This window comes from Lolium rigidum, chromosome 2 (genome assembly GCF_022539505.1).
Source record: "Lolium rigidum isolate FL_2022 chromosome 2, APGP_CSIRO_Lrig_0.1, whole genome shotgun sequence".
Classification (NCBI taxonomy): Eukaryota; Viridiplantae; Streptophyta; class Magnoliopsida; order Poales; family Poaceae; genus Lolium; species Lolium rigidum.
Genome location: NC_061509.1, coordinates 120161561 through 120185182, shown reverse-complemented (window position 1 = coordinate 120185182; position 23622 = coordinate 120161561).

The window sequence follows — 23622 nt, the reverse complement described above, 5'->3', positions numbered from 1 at the left end:
GGAGGATTTTCCGGATAGAAGGTACGAGGTGCAACACGTTGCCACTGTGCAAGACAACTCTGGGGCTGGTAACAGCTAGAGGCAAAAAACCGGAAACCAGCTATGGGCTGGGTAGAAAAAACAGTGGGTGGAGAAAAAACCCTGGCATGATCAGCCAAAGTACACCATGGAATCCACAATGGAGCAGTCGTGCCGGTGGCACACTCCTAACCCGTCAAAGCCGGCAAAATACCTGACAAAAGATTGCTCTTGGACCAAGCACTTGATGGCAAGAGCAGCGACAAAAGATGCCACAGACCAAGGTTTCAATGCGCTACTACCACCACCACCGCCGTTAACCGGGGCAAATGCGCAGCCAATTTTCGCGGAACAAAACAAGCAGCAGCAGCAAGAAGCGGTTCACCAGGTGGTGCAGGGCAACAACAATCAAGCCTCGCCCCCCACGCCGCAAGGCCGGAATGTTTACTTTGATCCGGACGTATGTTGTGTGGTCTTCGTGACCGAACCAATAGACCGCCAAAGTTTACATCGCCGCTCAATGGAAGTGAACGCTGTGATGCCGGCTATACCGAAATGCATGTCGTGGTCAGAACAAGAGATCACTTGGTCATTCAAGGATCACCCGAAAGTGCCTAATCCGGGCGGGTATGCTCTAGTGATGGATCCAATCATGCATGGGGCATCAATGCAAGTCCGGTTCGGCAAGGTGTTGGTGGACAATGGTAGGAGCATAAACATCATGTACCGGCATACCATGCACACGCTTGGCATAACTGAAAACATGCTGGAGCCAAGCCGCACGATGTTCCACGGCATAGTTCCGGGATTGTCCTGCTCACCCATGGGAAAAGTTCGGGTTGATTTGCTGTTTGGCGGCCGGGATAACTGTCGTGTTGAGAACATCTTGTTTGAGGTTGTCGATCTGGACAACCCTTCCCATGCACTACTTGGCAGGCCGGCGTTGGCCAAGTTCATGGCCTCAACTCATACCGCGTACCTCAACATGAAGATGTCGGCACCTAAAGGTCCCTTAACCGTGGTGGGGAACTATAAGGTCTCGCAGGAAACCGCGTCAACCGGCTCAAACTTGGCCGAATCGTTGGTCATAGTGGAGGAAAAAAGAAGGATTCAAACTGCTGTCGCGCTGGCCCAATCTTCCCAGCTGAACTTAGCGGCAATGAGTAGCCCATTGGGCGAGCGGGCTCAAGCCGGCAAAAGAAACCAAGGACATTGTGCTGGATCCGGCTCACCCAGAGCGCACCGTTCGTATCGGTGCCGGCCTGAGTGAGGCATAGGAAAGCGCGCTCGACAACTTCCTCCATGAGAATCGGAACATCTTCGCCTGGTCTACTGATGAGTTGGTGGGTGTGCCGAGGGACATGGCTGAGCACTCTCTGAACATCCGGAAGGACGCAAAGCCGGTGAAGCAACCTTTGTGCCGGTTCACTGAAGATAGGAGGAAGATCATTGGAGAGGAAGTCACCAAGCTGCTGGTATCCGGCTTCATCGTCGAAGTCCTGCATACCGAATGGCTAGCAAACCCAGTGCTGGTCGAGAAGAAGAAGGAAGAAGACCCCAAAGCACCCAAAACTTGGCGCATGTGCATCGACTACACGCCTTGAACAAGGCTAGTCCTAAAGACCCGTTCCCGTTACCCCGGATTGATCAGGTGATCGATTCCACCGCTGGATGTGAACTGTTTTCTTTCCTGGATGCTTATTCCGGTTTCCATCAAATTCCCCTGAAAAAGGAGGATCAAGTAAAGACTGCGTTCATTACCCCGCACGGGGCTTATTGCTATGTCACTATGCCCTTTGGTTTGAGAAATGCCGGCGCAACATACTAGCACTGTATGCAAAAATGCCTTCACGATCAAATTGGTAAGAATGTGCAGGTTTATGTCGACGATGTCGTGATAAAAACAAAGGTGAAAGTTACCTTGCTCGACGATCTGAGACAAACCTTTGATAACCTACGAAGGTTCCGGATGAAGCTTAACCCGGCAAAATGTACCTTTGGAGTACCAGCCGGAAAACTTCTCGGTTTCTTGGTATCAAGCCGCGGTATAGAAGTTAATCCGGTAAAGATACGAGTCATCAATAGGATGGAGCTACCGCAATGTATTAAGGGCGTGCAAAAGTTCACCGGATGCTTGGCATCTTTAAGCCGGTTTGTAAGCCGGTTGGAAGAAAAAGCCTTACCCTTGTATGCGCCGATGAGAAAATTGGACACTTTCATCTGGACCCCACAGGCAGACGCAGCATTTAAGGAGCTAAAAAAGATGCTGGCCACTGCGCCCATTCTAGCATCTCCCTTGGAAAAAGAGCCCATGATGCTGTACATAGCAGCAACAAACCGGGTCGTGAGTGTTGTGGTTGTAGTGGAAAGAGAGCAAGAAGAAAAACCGTGCAGAGGCCGGTATACTACCTGAGCGAGGTGCTCTCCCTCTCAAAACAAAACTACCCACACTACCAAAAGATGACGTAGGGCATGTACATGGCCGCCACGAAGCTCAAACATTACTTCGAGGAACATCCAGTGACGGTGGTATGTGAGGCTCCCATCTTGGAGATCATCGGCAACAAAGATGCAAGCGGCAGGATCGCAAAATGGGCAATCCAATTGTCACCATATGTGACGCGGTATGAAAGAAGAGATGCGATTAAGTCGCAGGCACTGGCAGATTTCGTGGTGGATTGGGCTGAGATGCAATACAAGCCGCCACCACCGGAAATAGATTACTGGAGGATGCACTTTGATGGGTCCAAACTCAAGGAAGGACTCGGTGCTGGTGTAGTACTCACCTCGCCAAAGGGAGATAACCTGCGGTATGTCCTGCAAATACACTTCAGGGCATCAAACAATGTCACAGAATATGAAGCTCTGGTTCACGGGCTTAAAGTTGCGAAAGAAGTCGGAGTGCGCCGGATCATATCTTACGGTGATTCAGACCTTGTGGTACAGCAATGTTCCGGAGACTGGGATGCAAAAGATGCGAACATGGCAACATACCGGTTCTATGTGCAGCAAATTGCCGGATTCTTTGAAGGGTGCGAGTTTCACCATGTACCGCGCGCAGAAAATGACGCAGCGGACACTTTGTCCAAGCTAGGCTCATCTAGGCAAGAAATACCTGCCGGAATAGCGCTGTCTCATCTAAGGAAGTCGTCAATTAAACCGAGTCCGGAATCTGTGTCAATCTTTGTACCGGAATCGCACATCGTCCCGATGGACATTGATAACCCAAACCCAGGGACCGTTCCCTCTGGCTCGGGGATTGCTACGTCTAAACCGGGGACTTCGGGGTCAAAGCCGGAAGAAAACATACCGGTGGATGGCATGGAGATCGATATGCCGGTTTTTGTGGTTTGAGAAGCACCAACTTGGGTAAAACCTAATAAGGAATTCCTGGTCATTGGTTGTGTGCCGGTGGATGAAGTGGAATCAAGGAGAGTTCAAAGGAAATCCAAAGCGTACACCATCATCAATGTTGAGATGTACAAGAGAAGCGTAACTGGAGTGTTGTAGCGTTGTGTGGAACATGAAGAAGGAAAAGAATTGCTCCGGGAAATTCACCAAGGAGAATGTGGGCATCATGCTTCATCCAGAGCGTTGGTGGCAAAAGTATTCCGACATGGGTTTTACTAGTCCATGACTTTGGAAGACGCTGAGGACTTAGTCCGGAAGTGCAACGGGTGCTAGAGGTACAGCAAGGAAAATCATACCCTAGGCTCCGGCTTGAAAACGATACCGATAACTTGGCCCTTCACGGTTTGGTGCCTGGACATGGTCGGACCATTCCGGCCGGCAAGAGGAAGTATGACGCATATTCTGGTCATGGTGGACAACTTTACCAAATGGGTGGAAGTTAAACCAATCCGGAAATGTGATGGGCACACAGCCATCAAGTTTCTGAAGGACATCATCTTGCGGTATGGTTACCCGCACAACATCCTCGCGGATAACGGCTCAAATTTTGCCGAAGGAGAATTCAAGTGGTTTTGCGAGGATAACAGGATCCGGTTAGATCTAGCCTCAGTGGCACACCCATAGGCTAATGGCCAAGTGGAAAAGATGAACGCACTCGTGTTGTCCGGTATAAAACCGCGGCTTATCGAGGCACTCGAAAAAACGCCAGGATGTTGGCTTGATGAACTACCATCTGTGCTGTGGAGCATAAGAACCACACCAAATTGGTCAACCGGATACACACCATTTTTCATGGCATATGGAGCAGAAGCGGTCATACCAACCGACATTATCCATGACTCACCACGAGTTCAACTCTATACAGAGGAAGAGGTCAAAGAGGCCAGAGAAAATGATGTCAATTTGCTCGAGGAACAAAGAGAGTTGGCATTGGCAAGATCGGCCATGCACCAACAAAACCTCATACGCTATCATAGCCGGAAGGTAAACCCAAGGGTATTCCAAGAAGGAGACCTGGTGTTACGTCTAGTGCAACGCACTGAAGGACGGCACAAACTTTCACCCCCATGGGAGGGACCCTTCATTGTGAGCAAGGCTCTACACAATGATGCCTATTACCTGATAGACGCACAGGAACCCAAGGACGGAAAGAAGGACAGGTCCGGAGAAGAAACCAAACGCCCGTGGAACATAGCTCTACTTCGCCCTTTATATTCCTAAAGATGTAATGTAATGGGTTCTTTTTTGTACCTTATGTGTTATCAATAAACATGCCGGCACCTCGAATGTATCTCGGGGACTGCCTTTACCAGAATTGCATGCAATGTGTTTATTTTTTCTGTATACCGGTTTCTTTGTTTGAAATTTTCTTTTCCGGTTTTGTAATGTGTTTAACCTAAGGGTAAATCTTCGACTATGTTGCTGTCCGAAACCCGTCTTCATGGAAAGCAAGACAAACCAGAAGGATTTGAACACATGAAAAACTAAAAGGGAACCAAAACAAACAATCCGGAAAACGTTTATCTAACCCCGGTCATACCAGTTTTTTGTGAAAAGTTTCGAGTTTTTTCTCTAAGTTCGAGAAAGTGCCTGCTTGGCAAAAGAACTTTGGGCCTCATACGTCAAACACCCAAAAGAGGTAGACAGAGCCAAAGCAAAAGAACCAAGCATACACCAAATTGAACTCGGGAATAAATCCGGAGTCTTCACCACGAAAGAAAGCAAACCGGAAAGATTTCCGTTAAACCAAACTTAGCACGTTAAAGCATAATAGGCTTAAAGGTTCGAATGTGCAAACCTATTATGCTAATTCGGTTCACCACAACCAAAAGGACTTAGTTGTATATTACATCTCCCACCCGGCATACCGAGGAAATTTCACGTCATTGTTTTTCATGAGACAGGATCTATGTTTTACTGGTAGAGCGGAGATGAGCTCTCCGGGGCTGGTTCAGGGGCAATGACTGGTTCCTCAGGGGCTGGTTCGGGTTCAACAACTGGTTCCTCAAGGGCTGGTTCAGGGGTAGCAGGTTCCTCGACAGCATGCTCGGGGTTACTGACAGCTGGTTCTTCAGCGGGCTTCATCACAACTTCTTCTTCGGCTTCACCATCGCCGGCCTCTTCATCCTCCTCTTCGTCATCAGTATATTGTTCCTCAAGGCCAGGAGGGGGAGGGATGAAGGTACTGGTGGAGGCGTAGCGTGCAAGGCGATAGGCCCGGTCGCGGCGCGCAGCAGCTTTCTCCGGATCGGTGTTGGTGGGGGCATCCCCACGCATGATGTGCAGCTCGTCGAGGTCCAGACCCTCGTACCATGAGCAGGCAAAGCGCAGTGCAATATCAGCTCCGGCACGTGTAGCAGAATGCCGCCACTCGCTCAGCCGCCAGCCGGTTACCAGGAGTCGCTCAACAACAAGGCTGGTGCTATCCGAAACGGGCTCTCCAGGCCAGAGGCTCTTGAAGGCCACGATGGCAGCGTCTGGCAGTTGGGCAAGATGCGGTCAACAACGCGCATGTGGGAGATGCGGGAGTACAGAGCAAGGAACCGGTCCTTGGTGGTCCAGGGGGCGTTGGCGTCCACCAGTTCCTCCACCTGGTTCTTGGCGACGGTAGCCTCGACGTGGGTTTGGGAGTCCGGGAAGAACTCTGTACAAAGTTCAAAAGTAGCCGGTGTAAGAACGAACCGGCAAGAAAAGAAAAGCTTATAAGCAAAAGGCAAGAGCACTTACTCAGCGCTTTCTCGTCGGTATCCTTGACCATGGCATCAATGCCCGCCAGGAGTGCCTCGAGCTCCTCGTTATGCTCCTTCTCCTGCTGCTGCAGCTTCCGCTCATCCTCCAGCTCCCAGCGTAGCTGCTCCTCAGCATCAGCGAACTGCTTTTTGGGATCCTAGACCTCGGTGTTGCGGGCAGCGATGGCCTCCTTCAGCGACCTTGCAAGTTGTAGCCCAGCCTAGATCAGTTGATCCTTACGGTTAGCGGTTTCATCCCGCTGGGCCTTTAGCTCGAACTGGTGCTGGAGGGATAGCTCTTCCTTGGAAGCTGAAATCCGGAATGAATGGAATTAGTACCAAAATATAAAAAAGAGAAAAAACAAACCGACAGGCGCGGCTTACCTTTGAGCGTAGCGACTTGGGCGGTGAGGTCGTCCACGGAACTCCGACAGGGCAGCTGCACAAACGAAACAAGTTAACAGAGCTCGTCAAAAGAAGCCGGTATCTCAAAATAAGCCGATAGGCTCAAACAAACCTTGGCACTTTCTATGGGCCAGCTGGAGGGTGGTGAACGCCTCAGTCAGACCCCGGTGCTCCCACGGCAGCTCTTCAAACAGTTGTTTCCGGGAATCCAACACGCCATGCACAAGTAAAAAAGAAACCGTGAGCTATGCCGATTTTTCGAGGCAAGTTTTGCGCCAAGTACTGCCTGCTTAACCCAAAACTCGGGGAGTAGCTATGCCGGTTTTTCGAGGCAAGTTTTGCGCTAAGTACTGCGTGCTTAACCCAAAACTCGAGGACTAGCTATGCCGGTTTTTCGAGGCAAGTTTTGCGCCAAGTACTGCGTGCTTAACCCAAAACTCGGGGACTATCTATGCTGGTTTTTCGAGGCATGTTTTGCGCCAAGTACTGCGTTCTTAACCCAAAACTCGAGGACTAGCTATGCCGGTTTTTCGAGGCAAGTTTTGCGCCAAGTACTGCGTGCTTAACCCAAAACTCTGGGACTAGCTATGCCGGTTTTTCGAGGCAAGTTTTGCGCCAAGTACTCTGTGCTTAACCCAAAACTCGGGGACTAGCAATGCCGGTTTTTTGAAGCAAGTTTCGCGCTAAGTACTACGTGCTTACCCTGAAACTCGGGGACTATGAGGATATATCTATAAATTCTGAAACTAAAAGATAGTTCGCTATGAAGAAAAAAGTTCAAGTTCCGGTAAGAAACTTACCAGCACGTTCTTGTTGGCATCATGCCAGGCATTGTCAAACTCCTTCACGGCTTGCTTGAGCCGGCCGAGGTGCTGCACGGTGCTGCGGGGGGCACGGTTGTCAACCACCACCTTCCCGTCCTTGCCAACGCCGAGAGTGGCATCGGTAAGGTCAGCAGTGTTCCACCTATCCACAAGCTGTTGCGGAGCGGCAAGGTTGGTGTTGCCGCGGTTCGGCTCGACAATCCGGCCCAGCTGCGCTGAGACCTTCTCGCCGGCAGTTACGGCAGCATGCCCGGCATGAAGAGTGAGGGCTTGGGCCTGTGAGGTGGTAGGAGGAGCCGCCACAGCTGTGACAGCAGCAGAGAGCTGCTCAGCGGTGACCTCAGCGCCCTTCCGGGAGCTTTGGCGAGGAGTAGGAGGAGCCTTGGTGGATGTCGGCGCTGGCGTAGCTGCGCTCTTGGCCGGTGAAGGAGGTCTGGCAGATGTAGAGGAGGTCTTGCTGGGAGAAGCAGTTGCTGTTTGCTTGGTTTTAGCAGGGACGGACGGAACCTGAGGTTCCGACCGCTCGGTTGGTTCGGAGCCGGCGCCCATGTTGTTGGCGCCGGAATCTTCAATCTCTGGAGGGAAAGAGGAAACTCCCTCCGCGCGGTGATGTTTGCGTTTGGGGGCCGCGCACCCCGAACTTGCTGTGCCTCCCCGAGGGGAGGAGTGATCATTGCCGGCACCAGAGCGTGCCGGGCTTTGTTGAGGAGGGTGCTGGGTTATGCTGGTATCCTGGGGGGCCTCCGGCCTCATTCCGGGCGCACTTCTGTTTAATTCGAGAGCAGGCCTGAAAGATAAAAAAAGAGGTTAGCCGCAGTAAACATCTAAAAGTGAGATTCAAACCGGAAAGTTCAGTTGGTAAAATTTACCCGAAGTCGATCGGGATCTGGTTCTTCTTCTTGGGCCCGGTGCCGGAGGTCTTCCGACGCTTGGGAGCTGTCTCCTCGCTTGGACCAGCATCGGAGGCCGGAGTCTTCCGGGTTGGCCGAACCGGAGGATCCCCAACCTCGGCCGCAAGTGGAGTCACGTGCTCCAGCACCTCAGCCGCAAGTGGAGTCACGTGGTCGTCGTCTTTGTCGTCACTGCGTGGGCGAGGCCTTCGTACGTTATCTTCGCCATCAGCCCAGCTATTGGCGATCTCCATTAACTTGGTTACTGTTTTCGGCTTCTTACGCCCAAGCTCCTCTATGTAAGTTTCACGTCGAATACCATCACTGAAGGCATCGATTGCTCTGTCGACAGAAACATCTTCGGCGGCGTTTAGGAGTTTGGTGAATCTCCCGATGTACGCACGCATCGATTCCTTCGGCTTCTGCTGGCAATGTTGTAATTCATCGATTCCAACAGGTCTTTTGTATGTTGCCTGGAAATTCTTGACAAAAGCATCCACCAGATCGTCCCATGATTTGATGGATCCCTTCGGCAGGCCTCTCAGCCAAACTCGTGCCGAATCCTTTAGGTAAAGCTGCAAACACTGCATCGCTGCTATTTGGTTACCCTTGTCTAAGATTACGGTCTACAGATAATCGTCTATCCAAGACCTCGGCTCCTATTGTCCATCGTACTTAGCAGTGTCAGTGGGGGTGGGCTTGAACCTTTTTGGCGGCATTGTCTCGCGGATCTTATAGCTTAAACAATCAGCTCCCCTCATCTCGCCATCGTACTCCTGGCTTTCCTCGGAATCATCATTGTCGTACTCTTCCCTTGCCGCCCACCATCGCCTGGCTCTGTCGATTCTGCTCTGAGTGATTTCATCTCGAGCGTCTCTCAAACGGCGCCTTGAACCACTGGCCTGAAGTGCAGATTTTTCTTTCCGCGGAACTAGGTTGTCTCCCAAGATTGCAAGGCTTTCCAGGGCTCCCCGATGAGCTGGAGCCATAGGATCTTCGGGTGTTGGTTTCTGGTTGATCAGGTATGCTGCCAGGTTAGCGGTTGCTGCTTCGACGGTTTTTGGCCTCAACATACCCGCGGTATCCATGGTCATGAAGGACTTGGATAGATTTGATGTTATCTCTCTGGCATCATCTTCCGAACGCCGAGACAGCCTTGACCGATGCTTCCCCGCACCTTGGCTGCTTCGCGAAGCACTTCCACGCGACGCCTTCGCCGTTCACTAGATTTATCTGCCGTGAGTAAGCGTCAATCAAGAGTGGCCTGCTCGTTCGATAATCGCTCCCGATTCTTCTCCAGAATAGAACGGTATGCATTGAGAGTCCCAACGTAGTTCCGGCAGGGAGTGGCGTGTTGTTGACTACGGAAGCCCGGGCTGCTGCCCATTCTTCCTCTGCGATAGTATAATTGCTATTGTTGTTACTGGCGCTATTTTCAGAGTTACGTCGCCTGCTAGAGCAGGGGGTGCGATCTCCTTCTCCTCCTCCGTTCCCCGCGTTTCCTGCATTGAGGGTGGCGTAGACTTGGTGGCGCGCTATCCTCCAAGTGGTCATCCTGACGGCGCTGTCGATGATTTCCTCTCCCGATGAATATCTGGCGCTGCAGACGAACGGTGTGTCACTTGACCCCAGTCTGTGCCTGGTGTCGCAATTCAAGCAATAGTACGAAGTCATATCGGATGACATGGAGTCATCGGATCCAACCGACATAGGGGACATCGATCGAGGGGTCGATGGTGCCGACGAATTCGTCGAGTCCGTCAAACCAGCCGATAGATCGATTGATGAGGACGCGACCGGCCCCGCACCTGATGAAGATGGCTTCCTTGCTGATCTGGAAACGAACGGCTCAGGCAGTCGAAGAATCCCTTTTGCGTTGATGTTGTAGTGAACGCTTCCAAACGCCATGCCCAAACCTCCTTGCAGATCCGAAAAGGTCGAGCGAGACGAGTCGTCGTGCGGGGTGAACTCGAAGGATCCGAAGCGAATCGAATTCCCCTAGGTTGGTGATGAAGAGGCTGGCGGCGACGCCGGCGGTGTTGATGAAGCTACCGATGACATGGCCGATGCTGTCGATGCCGGATCTTGTACCAACAGGTTTCCCACAGACGACGCCAATTGTCGAGGGTGCTCCCCGGCAATTCCCTCCATAGGGGGCTTAGGGTAGATGGAATCCTGTAGGCACACACAAGACATCGGTTATCAAACAAGCGAGGAGAGCGATTTACCAAGGTTCGGGGGCCTCGATGGGTAAAACCCTTACGTCCTGCTTGTCTGATCTTGATTGCTGAAAATATCGGTTACAATGGGGTGCCGAAGGTTTCGGCTGTGGCTTTCGTCGAGAGGCTAAGTTCTACGATGACCTAGCTCTAAACTTACGGTGGTTGAAGGCTATTGATTATCTGTCCGTCGGTAGCCCCTCTCCTGGCCCTTATATTGGGGCCAGGTCTCAAGAGGTCTGTCCAGGTACGACTAGGTTACAAAGAGTCCTAGGTCTAATCTTTCCTTGTTCTTCAAGAATTCTTCTTAGTAACTGACGTACCGGCCCTCCTGGCCATCGAGTCCTCTCATGGGCCCCTGGTTGGGCCGTAAGAGGTAGTACAACATTAGTTATCCGAAGGGTAATGCCCACATCACGCGCCCTTTGGAACCGGCCACACAGAGGACCACACGGATCCGGTGTGGCACATTAAATGAGCGCGGGAGACGATGGATTTGACCACTGACACTGCCATGTCAGTTACAGTGCGTATGTCACTGACAAGTGCGATTTCCAAGTTATTCTCGACCTCGTCGAGGAGGACTTAATGACAAGGATACCGGCAAAAAGAAGCCGGGAAATCTCTGAGTAGTTCGGTAAAACACCGGCTGAGTTTAACTTGAAACCGGAAGGATTAATCCGGTACATTTAAGATAGGAACCTGGCGTGGACCGTCGGAAAGATCCGCCGGACCGCACCAGCTTCGAGGACTAATGTCGGGGGGATGGCCCCCGGTAGGCCAAGACTATGGCAAATGAGCCATATTTAAGCATTAACGTACCGGATTAAAGGATAAACCGGATGCTCAAAGTTGAGCAAGGACTGTGCTAAGTAAGTACGAACCGGTATACCAGGAGGGGTATGCTGGAGTTCGGTAAACATGAATAAGGCAAAGATACCGGAGCTCCAAGGTAAGGATACCGGAGAACCGGTATATGCTCTACTGTAGCATGTCGGCATTCCAGTCAAAGATTCCACCAAGGACCAAAGGCACTTTATGAGCAAAGCACTTCAGCTTTAATCGAAGCTATGACGCCAAAGGAGGTGATGACGTAAAAGAAGCCGGAGGAGGTCATCAGCCCCTGATTAAAGAAGATACCATTAGGGTTTCTTCCCAAAAGTAGCTTTATAAAGTAGCTTAGCTCATCAAAGATACCATTAGGGTTTCTTCCCTTGTAAGCCACCTCTCCCCTATATAAGGAGATGGGGCACCCCCTTGTGCGGGACGATCAACATTAGGATAGAGGTGCTCACCTTGTAGTCCGTACCTTCTTCAACCTCTGGCCGTTTTGGCTAAGTTTGAATACAGATCTTGAGTTCATATGCTCCTTCTCTCTTAACCTTCCCCTCACCCGGATCCTCAAGCGTACATCCGGCCCCAACTTAAGCCTTCCCATGGCATCTGTTGTTACACCACCACGACAAAAATCGCACCGAGTACTGCGGGAGGTGGGGAATACTGCACAGATCTAAGAGCTACTAAGCGGTGGATGCTACTCCTTTACCTACCGACGTCTGTAAGAGCAATTTCAATAGTATAGCCGGTTGTTGGCTATAAGGAAGATGTCATGTCATCTATAGCTAACATGTAGCCACAAGTACAATAGTTGGCTATAAGAATATACTACTTTCTCAACACATGACCCACCATTCACCCACACAACTTGCCTACTAGCACGTGCTAGAGCTAGCTCTTGCATAAGAGCCTACTTACATTCTCTCTCATCTTCTCTCTCCTCCAACTAGACACAAATATGTTATTTTAATCCATATAGCCAGCTGACTAGGACTTATTGTACTTGCTCTAAAAATGAGTTTTCGGAGTCAAAAAGTGATGTGACGGGGCGCAATGCTGCTGACGTTGACCTTGCCTTGGTCCTCTTCCTCGTCCCGGAGCACGCTACCAGAATACAGTCTCGCCTGGTTCGTGTCGGCAGCCGCACAAACATAGCATACACCCTCTCCCCCGAGTACCCCCTCTCCCCCTCACTCCTACACGGCCACCGCTGCCGAGGCAGGCCACTACGCTGGAGCGCGCCTACCGGCCTCCACGTCCTCGATCAGCAGCTGGTGGAGCCGCGGGTAAAGGTTGCCCACTGTCTCTGCGTCAACCAAGACTGTCCTGGCGCCGCGCGCGTCGCCGCGGAGGACGTGCCGGAGGCGGGAAACGATACGCCTGATCTGGGCCGGCTCGTGGATGGCCGTGCTGGTGTACTCATCGCGGACAAAGACCAGCTCGGAGACATGTTGGAAAAGGGGCCCGGGCGGTCGTTGCCGACAAGCTCGAGCACGCAGAGCCTCCTCTCCTTGGCCGGCGGGTCGCACCCCCTCGGCAACACGTTGGCGGCCGAGGCGGCGGTGGAGAGTGCGGACTCAAGGCGCACGAGCAGCCCGCGGCGTCAGCGACATGGAGGACATCCATGAATCAGCGGCCACCGTCGGCGACGTGTAGCCCTTCTGGACGCCGACACTGTGGTATGTGGTGGCAAGCCGTGAGCGTCCGCTGACGCGGAGCTGTCCCGCGATGCTTTGTAGCGGCCAGCCGCAACCTGCCCCACTTGCAACCTGAGCGTGAAATGACGCGCCGGCACCGCCGACCACAAGTGGAGAACAGGCCTTTCGTCCCAAGCCCCTGGCAGCAAATGTCACCGTTCTGAGGCAAACCGGGCCTAATGTGGGGCAATGGTCCCGGTTTGTGATACAAACCGGGCCTAAAGGCCAACCGGCAGGGCGCGGCAGGCCTTGTCAGGGCTCGCCTGCCTTTTGTCCCAGTTTGTATCTCAAACCGGGTCCAAAGGCCCCCCCTTTGGACCCGGTTTGGATTATCAACCGGGACAAACTCGCCATCAGCCTATATAACCTTTCCCCTGCCCAAGTGAGCCACACTTAGCCATTTTTCCACTTCAAATCACAAGAAGGGGTGTATGTTGTTTGCTCTCTTCACATGCACAAGAGGTGTTCGGTGAAATGCTTAAGAGGATTTGCCACTTGAGTTTACACAAATCAAGCCACACTTAACTTGCTTTTTTCTTCTCCATCAAGGTTAACAACTTTATCCTTTCATCTGTAATTGATAAAATGCATGTGTATATATATATACATCGTGATGTTCTGATGGTTTTTGATAAGCTTAATTATATCATGCAGATGAATCGGCAATGGATGTACATTGACCGACGCTTTGATGAGTTCACTTCGGGCCTAAGTAATTTTATGGCCGTGGCTGAGGCAAACAAACATGGTGGCTTCATGTACTGTCCATGTGTTGACTGCATGAATATCGTAAATTACGCTCACTCGAGTACCATTCACGGCCACCTTCTGCGGAACGGTTTCATGCCCAGTTACTATTGTTGGACCAAGCACGGAGAAAGAGGGGTTATGATGGAAGAGAATGAAGAAGACGAAGAGGATGATGAGGGTTATCCCAATTTCCCTGAATACGGTGATACTGCATAAGGCAATGAAGACAATGAAGCAAAAGATCAAGAGGCACCAAATGAGCCTGTTGATGATGATCTTCGTCGGGCCATTGCTGATGCAAGGATAGAATGTGAAACTGAAAAGGAAAGGTTGGCCTTCGACCAGATGATAGAGGATCACAACAAATTGTTATCCCCAACTTGCGACGGGATTTCTTTCACTCAAGCAAAGGCACGCTAGGAAGGAAATCAATGATATGTAGGGACGGGATTTCTTTCACTCAAGCACACTACACAGTTCTACAAAGTTCCACCTTGGTGGCTCCGTATATCGGTGACCACAAGAACATTGTACGCTCCCAGAACCCGGGGCAGTCGAACGATTGGATTAGACGTGAACACATGTCGACTTTCGGCGGTTGGTTGCAAAAACATCTTCTGAATAACAACGATATTGAAGATCAGTTGTACTTGTTGGCCCAGACACCACCTTCGACTGTAGTGACTTTCCAAGGGTACGAGATAAATGGGAATACATTTTACATGATCGCCCAAGATAAAAAGAGCACCAACCAAAATAGTGGTGTCCGATTTGATGCAATAAACAATGAAGGCCCAAATGACACATATTATGGTTACATAGAGGATATATGGGAACTTGACTATGGACCTTCTTTTAAGGTCCCTTTGTTTAGGTGCAAATGGGTCAAGAAAACAGGAGGCGGGGTTCAGGTAGACAAGTTGTATGGAATGACAACAGTGGATCTCAACAATCTTGGGTATAGAGACGAACCATTCGTCCTAGCCAAGGATGTGGCCCAGGTTTTCTATGTGAAGGATATGTCTAGCAAACCAAGAAAAATGAAACATAAGGAAACGAATACATCAAACGATGAGGCAAAGTGCCACATAGTTCTTTCTGGAAAAAGAAACATCGTGGGAGTGGAGGACAAGACAGACATGTCAGAAGATTATAATAAGTTTGACGAAATTCCACCCTTCAGAGTGAACATTGATCCAAGCATCAAGTTAAATGATGAAGATGCTCCATGGTTACGGCCGAAGAAGGTTAAATGATGAAGATGCTCCATCATCAAGTTAATTGAAGAATGTTCATGGCACAAATGACTATCTCAACATGGCAATCAATTTCCCATTTATTTTTGTGTAATCATGTAACTGTATGTAAGATATTAAGAGATGTGGTTGGCTTTTTGTACCATATATATAGAGGAGATGTAGTCGTTCGCGGGCTTGCAGGGAAAAAATTCCGAGGCGCAGCTTCCGAAGATGCCGTAGGGCGTGTGCACCAACGACATCTTCGAGAAGCTGCGCCACGGAGATTTCCCAACCCTTTCCCCAACACCGTTAGAGGAGATGTAGTCATTCACGGGCTTGCGGGGAAAAATTCCGAGGCGCAACTTCCGAAGATGCCGTAGGGCGTGTGCACCAACGACATCTTCGAGAAGTTGCGCCACGGGAGATTTCCCAACCCTTTCCCCAACACTGTTAGAGGAGATGTAGTCGTTCACGGGCTTGCAGGGAAAAAAATTCGAGGCGCAACTTCCGAAGATGCCGTAGGGCGTGTGCACCAACGACATCTTCGAGAAATTGCGCCACGGGAGATTTTCCAACCCTTTCCCCAACACTGTTAGAGGAGATGTAGTCGTTCACGGGCTTGCAGGGAAAAAATTCCGAGGCGCAACTTCCGAAGATGTCGTAGGGCATGTGCACCAACGACATCTTCGAGAAGTTGCACGACGGGAGATTTCCCAACCCTTTCCCCAACACTGTTAGAGGAGATGTAGTCGTTCACGGGCTTGCAGGGAAAAAATTCCGAGGAGCAGCTTCTGAAGATGCCGTAGGGCGTGTGCACCAACGAGATCTTCGAGAAGCTGCGCCACGGGAGATTTCCCAACCCTCTCCTTCATCCATGGGAATGAAACTCTGCTTGGCTTGTTGATCTTCTTGGAAAGCCGTATCGATGCTCCTTTTATAGGCACAGCACCGCTTCTACTTTGTCTTGGTCCTTCGACAGGGCATCGTGCGCTACATGCTTTATCTCATCGAGCAGTGCGTCCACCCATGCGTTCTTATCCTGCCGACATCTTTAGTCTCGTTTGCACCCACCAGCCGGGACTAAAGGTTACCCACAGTTTCCGGCGCCACTGCGTTCCCGCCTATTTTTCTTCCCGCACTTTCCACTGCTTCCCGCCTCCGTCTTCCCGCCATTTTTTCACTATATATATGTAGGCTTGGCCTCCATTTACATATCACATCTAGACTCATATCTGCAAACCTCATCACTCTGTCACATGGTTTCCATCGTTTCTCTAACCCCCGGGAGGCGGAGGCGCTCTGCGCCTCGAACTACCCCTGCCCGTCGGGCTACCGCGTCCCGACCGACTGGTTGTTGAGCGTCGGAGGCGTACCGGTCCCTCCTGTCCCTCTAGGTGTGACGCACGAGATGGCCATCACGAACCACTACTACTTCGAGCTCACGCCAGAGCAGCGGAGGAATCACCAGTGGCATCCTGACTACAACCCGACTTGGGAAAGCTTCTTCATCAATCGGCGTGAGAGTGCGCTTGCCAGGCACGAGGAGGACGGCCCGCCTTGTTCGAACTTCCACGAGGCCGGCCGTCGGCTGTGGTGGCGCGGCCGGACTCTCCAGCGCATCATGGCCTACCGTGGCCCCCGCCTGCGCTACCCTCAGTCCCAGCCCACGCGTGCTCACCCGCCGAGGTTCGACTACCGCGACCCCGATGCCAGCGACGATGATGACGGCGACTACGACGACTACAATGGCGACTACTATAGGGCTAGACACGAGTATGACTGAATGACTCCAACAGTCGAATCTGACCATGTATCTTAATTTTCAGTTGAGCTCGATATGTACTTTAATTCCAGTTCAATCGTAATAAAATTTGCATCATCAGCGTCAGCCACAATGAAGCCACCAGCTCTGGGATAAAAGGGGTGCTCTGTACTTTATTGAAAATACAATCAAAATAGATAAACAACTAGTCTAGTCGATCTACTCATCGTCGGAGGTTGTCTCGGTCCAAATGTCGTCCCACCGAGGGTCGTTTTCGGCCCAAGTTGCATTCGGTTTGTCGAGCTCGAACTCGGCGACGGCCCGACGGTGGCGCCTGTCGGACCTGCGCTGTGCTCTAAGGTCAGGGAAGAACGCGTCGGTGTTGACGACGTCATTGGGGAACTGCGCCCTCCACCGGCGCATCAACTCCTCGTCGTGCTCGGCGATGGCGATCTGGCGCTGCACCTGGCGGTGGCGACGACGGTCCTCGTCGTCGACGAGGCACGGCGTTGGCGCGAGGAACTCCGCCTCCTCTAAGGATTCGACGTCTGGGAAGTTCATGTCGCGCCGTGGCCGCCGAAATCGCCACGCGGCCGCGTCGTAAACGCGCGCCGCCAGCTCCGGCGTGTTGTACGTGCCGAGGGTGATGCGGAAGCCACCGGCGCGCATCTCGGTGTAGAACCTACCGTTCGGACGCGCTCGGACGCCACGGAAACCGGACGAGCCGCGACGACGCGGCGGCATCCCGGAGACGAATGAGCGGAGGCGACGGTGACGTGTGGTTGCTCGCGCACACGGTGCTTTATAGCACGAGAAGCGACGCGGCAAGTTTGGCGACAGGTGGCGCGGGGAAGCACCGGGGCATGGCACGTGGAAGCGGCGTCTACACGTCGCACGCCAGCGGTGTCGGGGCGAGGCACGTGGAAGCGGCGGCGACACGTGGCACGGGGAAGGGACACGTGTGGCACGGCGGCGGTGGCGGTGGCCAGTACATGGCTTCAAATTCAAATTCATAAATTATGTCAATTTATATTCAAATTCATATGTAAATTACACTTTTATTAGATAGACCTTTTTTTCTGAACATTTTGATATATCATAGCACTTTTATTGATTTGAAAAAAGGCGGGAATGAAAAATAAAAAATTTGCCTTTGGGCCCGGTTTGTGCCACCAACCGGGCCTGAAGGCCTATTTTGCGCGCGCAACGAAAAAGGACCGAAAAAAGGCCTTCAGGCCCGGTTGGTGGCACAAACCGGGCCCAAAGGGGGGCCTTTAGGCCCGGTTCATGCCACGAACCGGGACCAAAGGGGGGGGTTATAACGGTTCGCTTCGTCTCCGCGCGGAGATCAATCGCGCGGAGAGCTCACGGATGCCGGCAGGATGCCAAAATCGCCCATCGCGCCATCGCCGCCCACCGCGCCGCCGCTCGCCGTCGCCGCTCACCACGCCTCCGCGCGCGCACCCCGGCCGCCCCTCTCTCCTCCTCTCTCCCGGCGCCGCCGCCCGCGCACGCCTCCCTCTCTCCGCGCACCCGCTGCTGCCGCCTCCTCCTCCACCGCAGCGCGCGCTTCCTCCTCGCTCGCCACCGCCGCTCGCGTCGGCCGCCTCCTCCTCGCCCGCCGCCGCCGCCGCCCGCGTCGGCCGCCTCCTCTCCGCGCGCCTTCTCTCCGCCAAGGTGATCCCCGGCCGGCCGCCCCCCTTCTCTTTATTTTTTTTCATTTTTATTGTTTTTATTTATATTTGTAAAATTTGTATATTGTTAGTATATTTTTTAGTATAGTTAATTAGAAAAATTGTTAGTATATGGTTGTTAATTAGATAGTTGTTAGTATATTGTTAGTATAGTTATAATTCGAAAAAATTGTTATATAAAAATAGTGAAATTTATATTAGTTAGAATAATATATAGTTAGAAGTACTTGTTGGATAAAAGTTTATATGTTAAAAAAAGTAGTGAAAATTATAGTTAGAAAAAAGTCGTGAAAAGAATATTTGTTAGAAATAAGTTATTCAAATTCAAATATTGAAATTTAAAAAGTTGTGAAAATTATATGTTAGAAATATTTACATGTTAGATAAATTTTATTAGTTAGAAATTTTTGTTAGTAAAAAAGCAGTGAGTGACATTATATGTTAGAAAATTTTGTTAGTAAAAAAGTAGTGAATTTTTTTTATTTAGCACAATATCATGTTTTTTTTATTTATATTAGTACATATATGAATTAGTTTCGTAGCTACGATGCCGCGCCAGCCGGTGCGTCGTGGAGGGTCCATTCTGGAGCAGATGCTGTCGATGGGGGAGGTCCGGGACTGGGCTCCGCCGGGGTGGCACTGAGAGGTGTTATCTTCCGGGGGGCGCACCTTGGTGCGGAATCCAGGTCCCCTCGTCGAAGACCGCATAGCGTGCTTAGAGAGTTCTTTTAGCGTCATGCAAGCCCAATTTGCCAAGGTAACCGAAGTACTTACATCCCAGATGGCTCAGGGGCAGGCTGTAGATCCTCCATTGCTCGATGTTATCGTCCCGCTGCAATCTCAACACCGGAAAAGCAGCGTGGCTTCCACTCAGCTGGATAATGATGATGATGACCAGGTGGTCGAGCCTCCTCGCTACCCCCCCCCCCGTGGATGATCTCACTGAGAGCCATCCTTGTGAGCTGCATGTTAAAGTTTTCAACATATCCTTCAAGGCGGCGGTCGGCATTTTCTTACCTACAAGGACTTACCATTGCCGTCCGGTCCAAGACGACTTTGCTGTTGTGATGGTGGATGAAGTGCTGAGAGATTATGAGCAGTTGGTCCTTGAGCACCCTGCAGGTGAAGATGGGGAAATCAAAGAACTGGGAGATGCCCGTAGAACCACCGTGCAATGGCGGAAGGAGAACATTGTGTTTCCAGGTGAGAAGCCACCAAGCAGGCCATCTCATCCGCCTCCTCCGCCACCTGTGCAGTCTCCTCCGCGTGATGATTCTCCTATGCACGATGATGATTCCCTGTGCATGAGCAGTCTCCTCCTCATGAATCACAGGCGGCTCCCAGGCGTGACAATACTCCGCCGCCTCCTCCTCCTCCTCGTCAGGAGACTCCGCCGCCTCCACCTAAGCAAAAGAGGAAGCTAACCGCGGCACCTCCTACAGCTTTGAAGAGATCATCAACTCCGATGAGGGCACAGACTCCAGAGTTGTTACCACATGAGCAGACTGATGACCAAAAGGCGTTTCTTGCACCGAAGAAGATGTTTATTCCACCGCAGACAGTGAAGCACTTTGCTGAGACGAGAATAAAGAGAGCTGAGCTGAGAAGTGATTATGACTGCTCTCTTGGACAGTCCTTTAGAGCGAGCAAAGCGAAACATGTCGCCCAGCTTGGACAGCAGGACATTCATTCCATACCCCACTTCGTCGTGCAGTCCTATGATGATCCAGAGACAGCATCGATGATCGAACGGGAGGCTAGAGATCAGGGAGCAGATGTTCAGTACGAAGATTACTATCCAATGGCTCAAGTCGTAAACAAGTATAGATATGGAAATGATCTCGTCAAACCTGGCGAGCTCGCGCGTCTAGGGACTCAGATGCGAAGGTTGCATGAATTGTACCGGAGAGCCTGTCGAAGAGGTGATCGCTACCTCACGGTGTATCTTAGAGATGAGCATTACTTCCGGGGGCGGGAGGAGATAAACCTTGAGTTAGAAGAACTATTTTAGTTATTCAATCAAGACGCCCTCGACAAAGCTGTCATCAGTTGCTACTGCCTGTAAGTGATTTATTTATGTAATTAAGTCTGTAGCTCAGCTCATTCATTTGCACTAACAATTATCCTCACTATATTCTTTGTGTACGCTATATATTAATTATGCAGAATGAAGAAGCTTGAATGCAAAAGAGGCAAGCTCCACGAGCTGGGGTTCATTGACCCAGACACAGTTCATGAAGTTACGGTTTGAGACTACCCCAAGGACAGAGAGGACAACATGCTAAGGTTTTTAGTGAAGCAAGCAGACAAAGAGGATATATTCTTTCCCTACAACTTCAAGTGAGTGTTATAACATACATTATGCTTGTGCAGCTTCCACTTAATTCTCGTAATCATTGAGCTATGCTTGTGCAGATTCCACTTTATTATCCTAATCATTGATCTTCACAAAGGAGTCGTAAATGTCATGGACTCGAAACGTAAAGAACATGCGGAATGGTTGCCCTGCTCCAGAGGTAATTTCAATCAATTTCGTATCGGCATCTTCATCTGTTCTAGTTCGACGATATCATCAACTAATCAATAACTCATTTACTCACTTTTTCTTTGCCGGGCAGGGCTTGGAAACGGTTCATCAATACTGTTCCGGGTAAATGGAAACCGGAGCTTACATTTCAAGATTACCCTGTAAGTAGTACTATATATATAGCTATGTCCGTTGTCGAGGGTGCTCCTCGGCAATGCCCTCCGATAGGGGCTTAGGGTTGATGGAATCCTGCAAGCTGACACGAGACATCGGTTCACAGACAAGCGGGGAGAGCGATTTACCCAGGTTCGGGGCCCTTGATGAGGTAAAACCTTTACGTCCTGCCTGTCTGTTCTTGATTATGATGAAAACAGGTTACAATGGGGTGCCGAATAGTTCGGCTGAGATCTCGTCGAGATAGCTAATTGCTAGGGTAACCTAGTTCTAAGCTTCTGTTGGCTAAGATTGCTAAGATTGAATGTCCCTCGATAGCCCCTCTCCTGGCCTTTATATAGGTGGCCAGGTATCGAGAGGTCTATTCGAGTACGAGTAGGTTTACAGTAGATCTATCTCCAATCTTTCCTTGTCTGGCTTCTTCCATGTCTTGTACTTCAAGTAATCTTCCGCCGCACCGTCCTAGTGGACCATCTTGCCATCGGGTACCTTCATGGGCCTCTAGTTGGACCGTGTAGGGTATAGCAACATTGGTTACCCGAAGGGTAATGCCCACGTCAGTAGCCCCCGAGTGTCTAGCCGAACGTAGTTCGGGTAGAGACTAAAGCATGTCTTCTTCCGAAGTTCTCTTCCTCGATCATTCTTGCCTTTCTTCTATCTTCTATCGGGTGCGCGTCAGCGCTCCCGATGGGAGTAGCCCCCGAGTCTAGGTACGGATGCTTGCAATCCGTGCGTAGACTCAAGTTGTACCACTCGAACATCTTCTTCTGCCGAAGCCTTCTCCTGCAAGTCTTTGTTGACCATCCGATACATTTTCTTTATGCAAGGGATAACGAATAACGTGCCCAACTTTTGTTGGTTAACTGCCGATGGCAAAACAACTTTACCCTACACAGAATCAAGTCCCCGGGCATGATCCTGGAGTGCGAAAAAAGTCTTATCGGGTGCGCGTTCCGCGCTCCCGATGGGAGTAGCCCCCGAGTCTGGGCACGGGCGTTTACGCCCGGGTGCAGACTCGAGTCAAGTTTTTCCTTCGAGTCTTTATTCTATCGAGTGCGCGTCAGCGCCCCCGAGCCTAGGTGCGGATGCTCGCAGTCCGTGCGTAGGCTCAAGTTGATCTCCCGATACTTTCTTATCTCTTCGCATGCAATCATTCCTTATGACGTCATTGATGACGTTTTTCTGTCCCCTTGATTTTGACTGATAAGACACGACCTGCCAGCCCTGTTTTCGAGCAATTCCCGCTCCTCTTACACGGTTAGCGAGGCGCCTCCTCGATTTCCGCAACCATTAACCGGAGAATAGGCCCATTGACAATACGAGGCCTTCTTTAAGTTTCCCAAGAGATAAGAATCCCTAATCTTTCCCTACATTCATCCCTTCGCTGTTCTTCCTCTTCTCCCGTTCACAATTTCTCGCGCCGCCACCACTGCCTTCCGGTTTCTCCCAGATCTCACGATGGTGAAGAAGAAGAACCCTAGCGCCGCCGCCAGCTCTACGAGCGGTGGTGCCGCCGCCAAGTCTTCCTCGATTCTTTCGAAGGAGGGCGCCCCAAACGCTCCTCCCCCAGCTCCGGCGCCGCCGGCGCCACCAAGTTCAGCAGCCAGGCCCGGAGATTGGACAGCCTCTACCGTCACCAAGCGTGACGAGAAGAGATCCCGAAGCCTGGGATTGATCTCCTCCGATGAGGGGAATGTAATCTTTCCAGGTGCGATTTCTCGACCTAATCCCCCTGCCGGTTTTACCGTGATGTTCTTGTCGTTCTTATATCGAGGCCTTTCGCTTCCCGTCCACGAATTCCTCCTCCATCTCTTGCGAACTTACGAAATCCAACTATGGCAACTCACTCCCAACTAAATCCTCCACGTTGCTGTGTTTATAACCCTCTGCGAAGCATATCTGGGCGTTGAGCCTCATTTTGGGTTGTGGAAAAAGATCTTTTATGTGAAGAGATACAACAGTAGTAACGGATCTTTTGTCACCGAAGGAGTGGGATTTGTAGCTCGTTCGGATGTCAATTACTTCAATTTTCCAATGAGGGAGTCCGTGCAAGGGTGGAGATTGAAGTGGTTTTATATCAAGGATTCCTTGTCACCCGAATCTCAGCTTCCTCGTTTTGTCGATGTCCTTGAAGCCAAGCCTAATAATTCCTGGAAAAATGTTCTCTCTCCCACCGAAAAAGTAGCAGCCGATGAATTATTTGCCAGATTTCTTCGGATCAAGGAGGCTGACGGGCAAACCATGGTCGGCACCGAGGTGGCGGCAGCGTTTCTGAAACGTCGAGTCCAACCAGTCATGGCTAGAGTTCGCCCAATGTGGTTGTATACAGGCCCGAAGGACGAGACCAGAATTAACGCTGCCGAACTATCAGAAAAGGAACTGCTCGATGAAGTTCGTCGCCTCACTTCCTTTAGTCAAGAAGACTCGATCCCGTTGATGTCTCCATA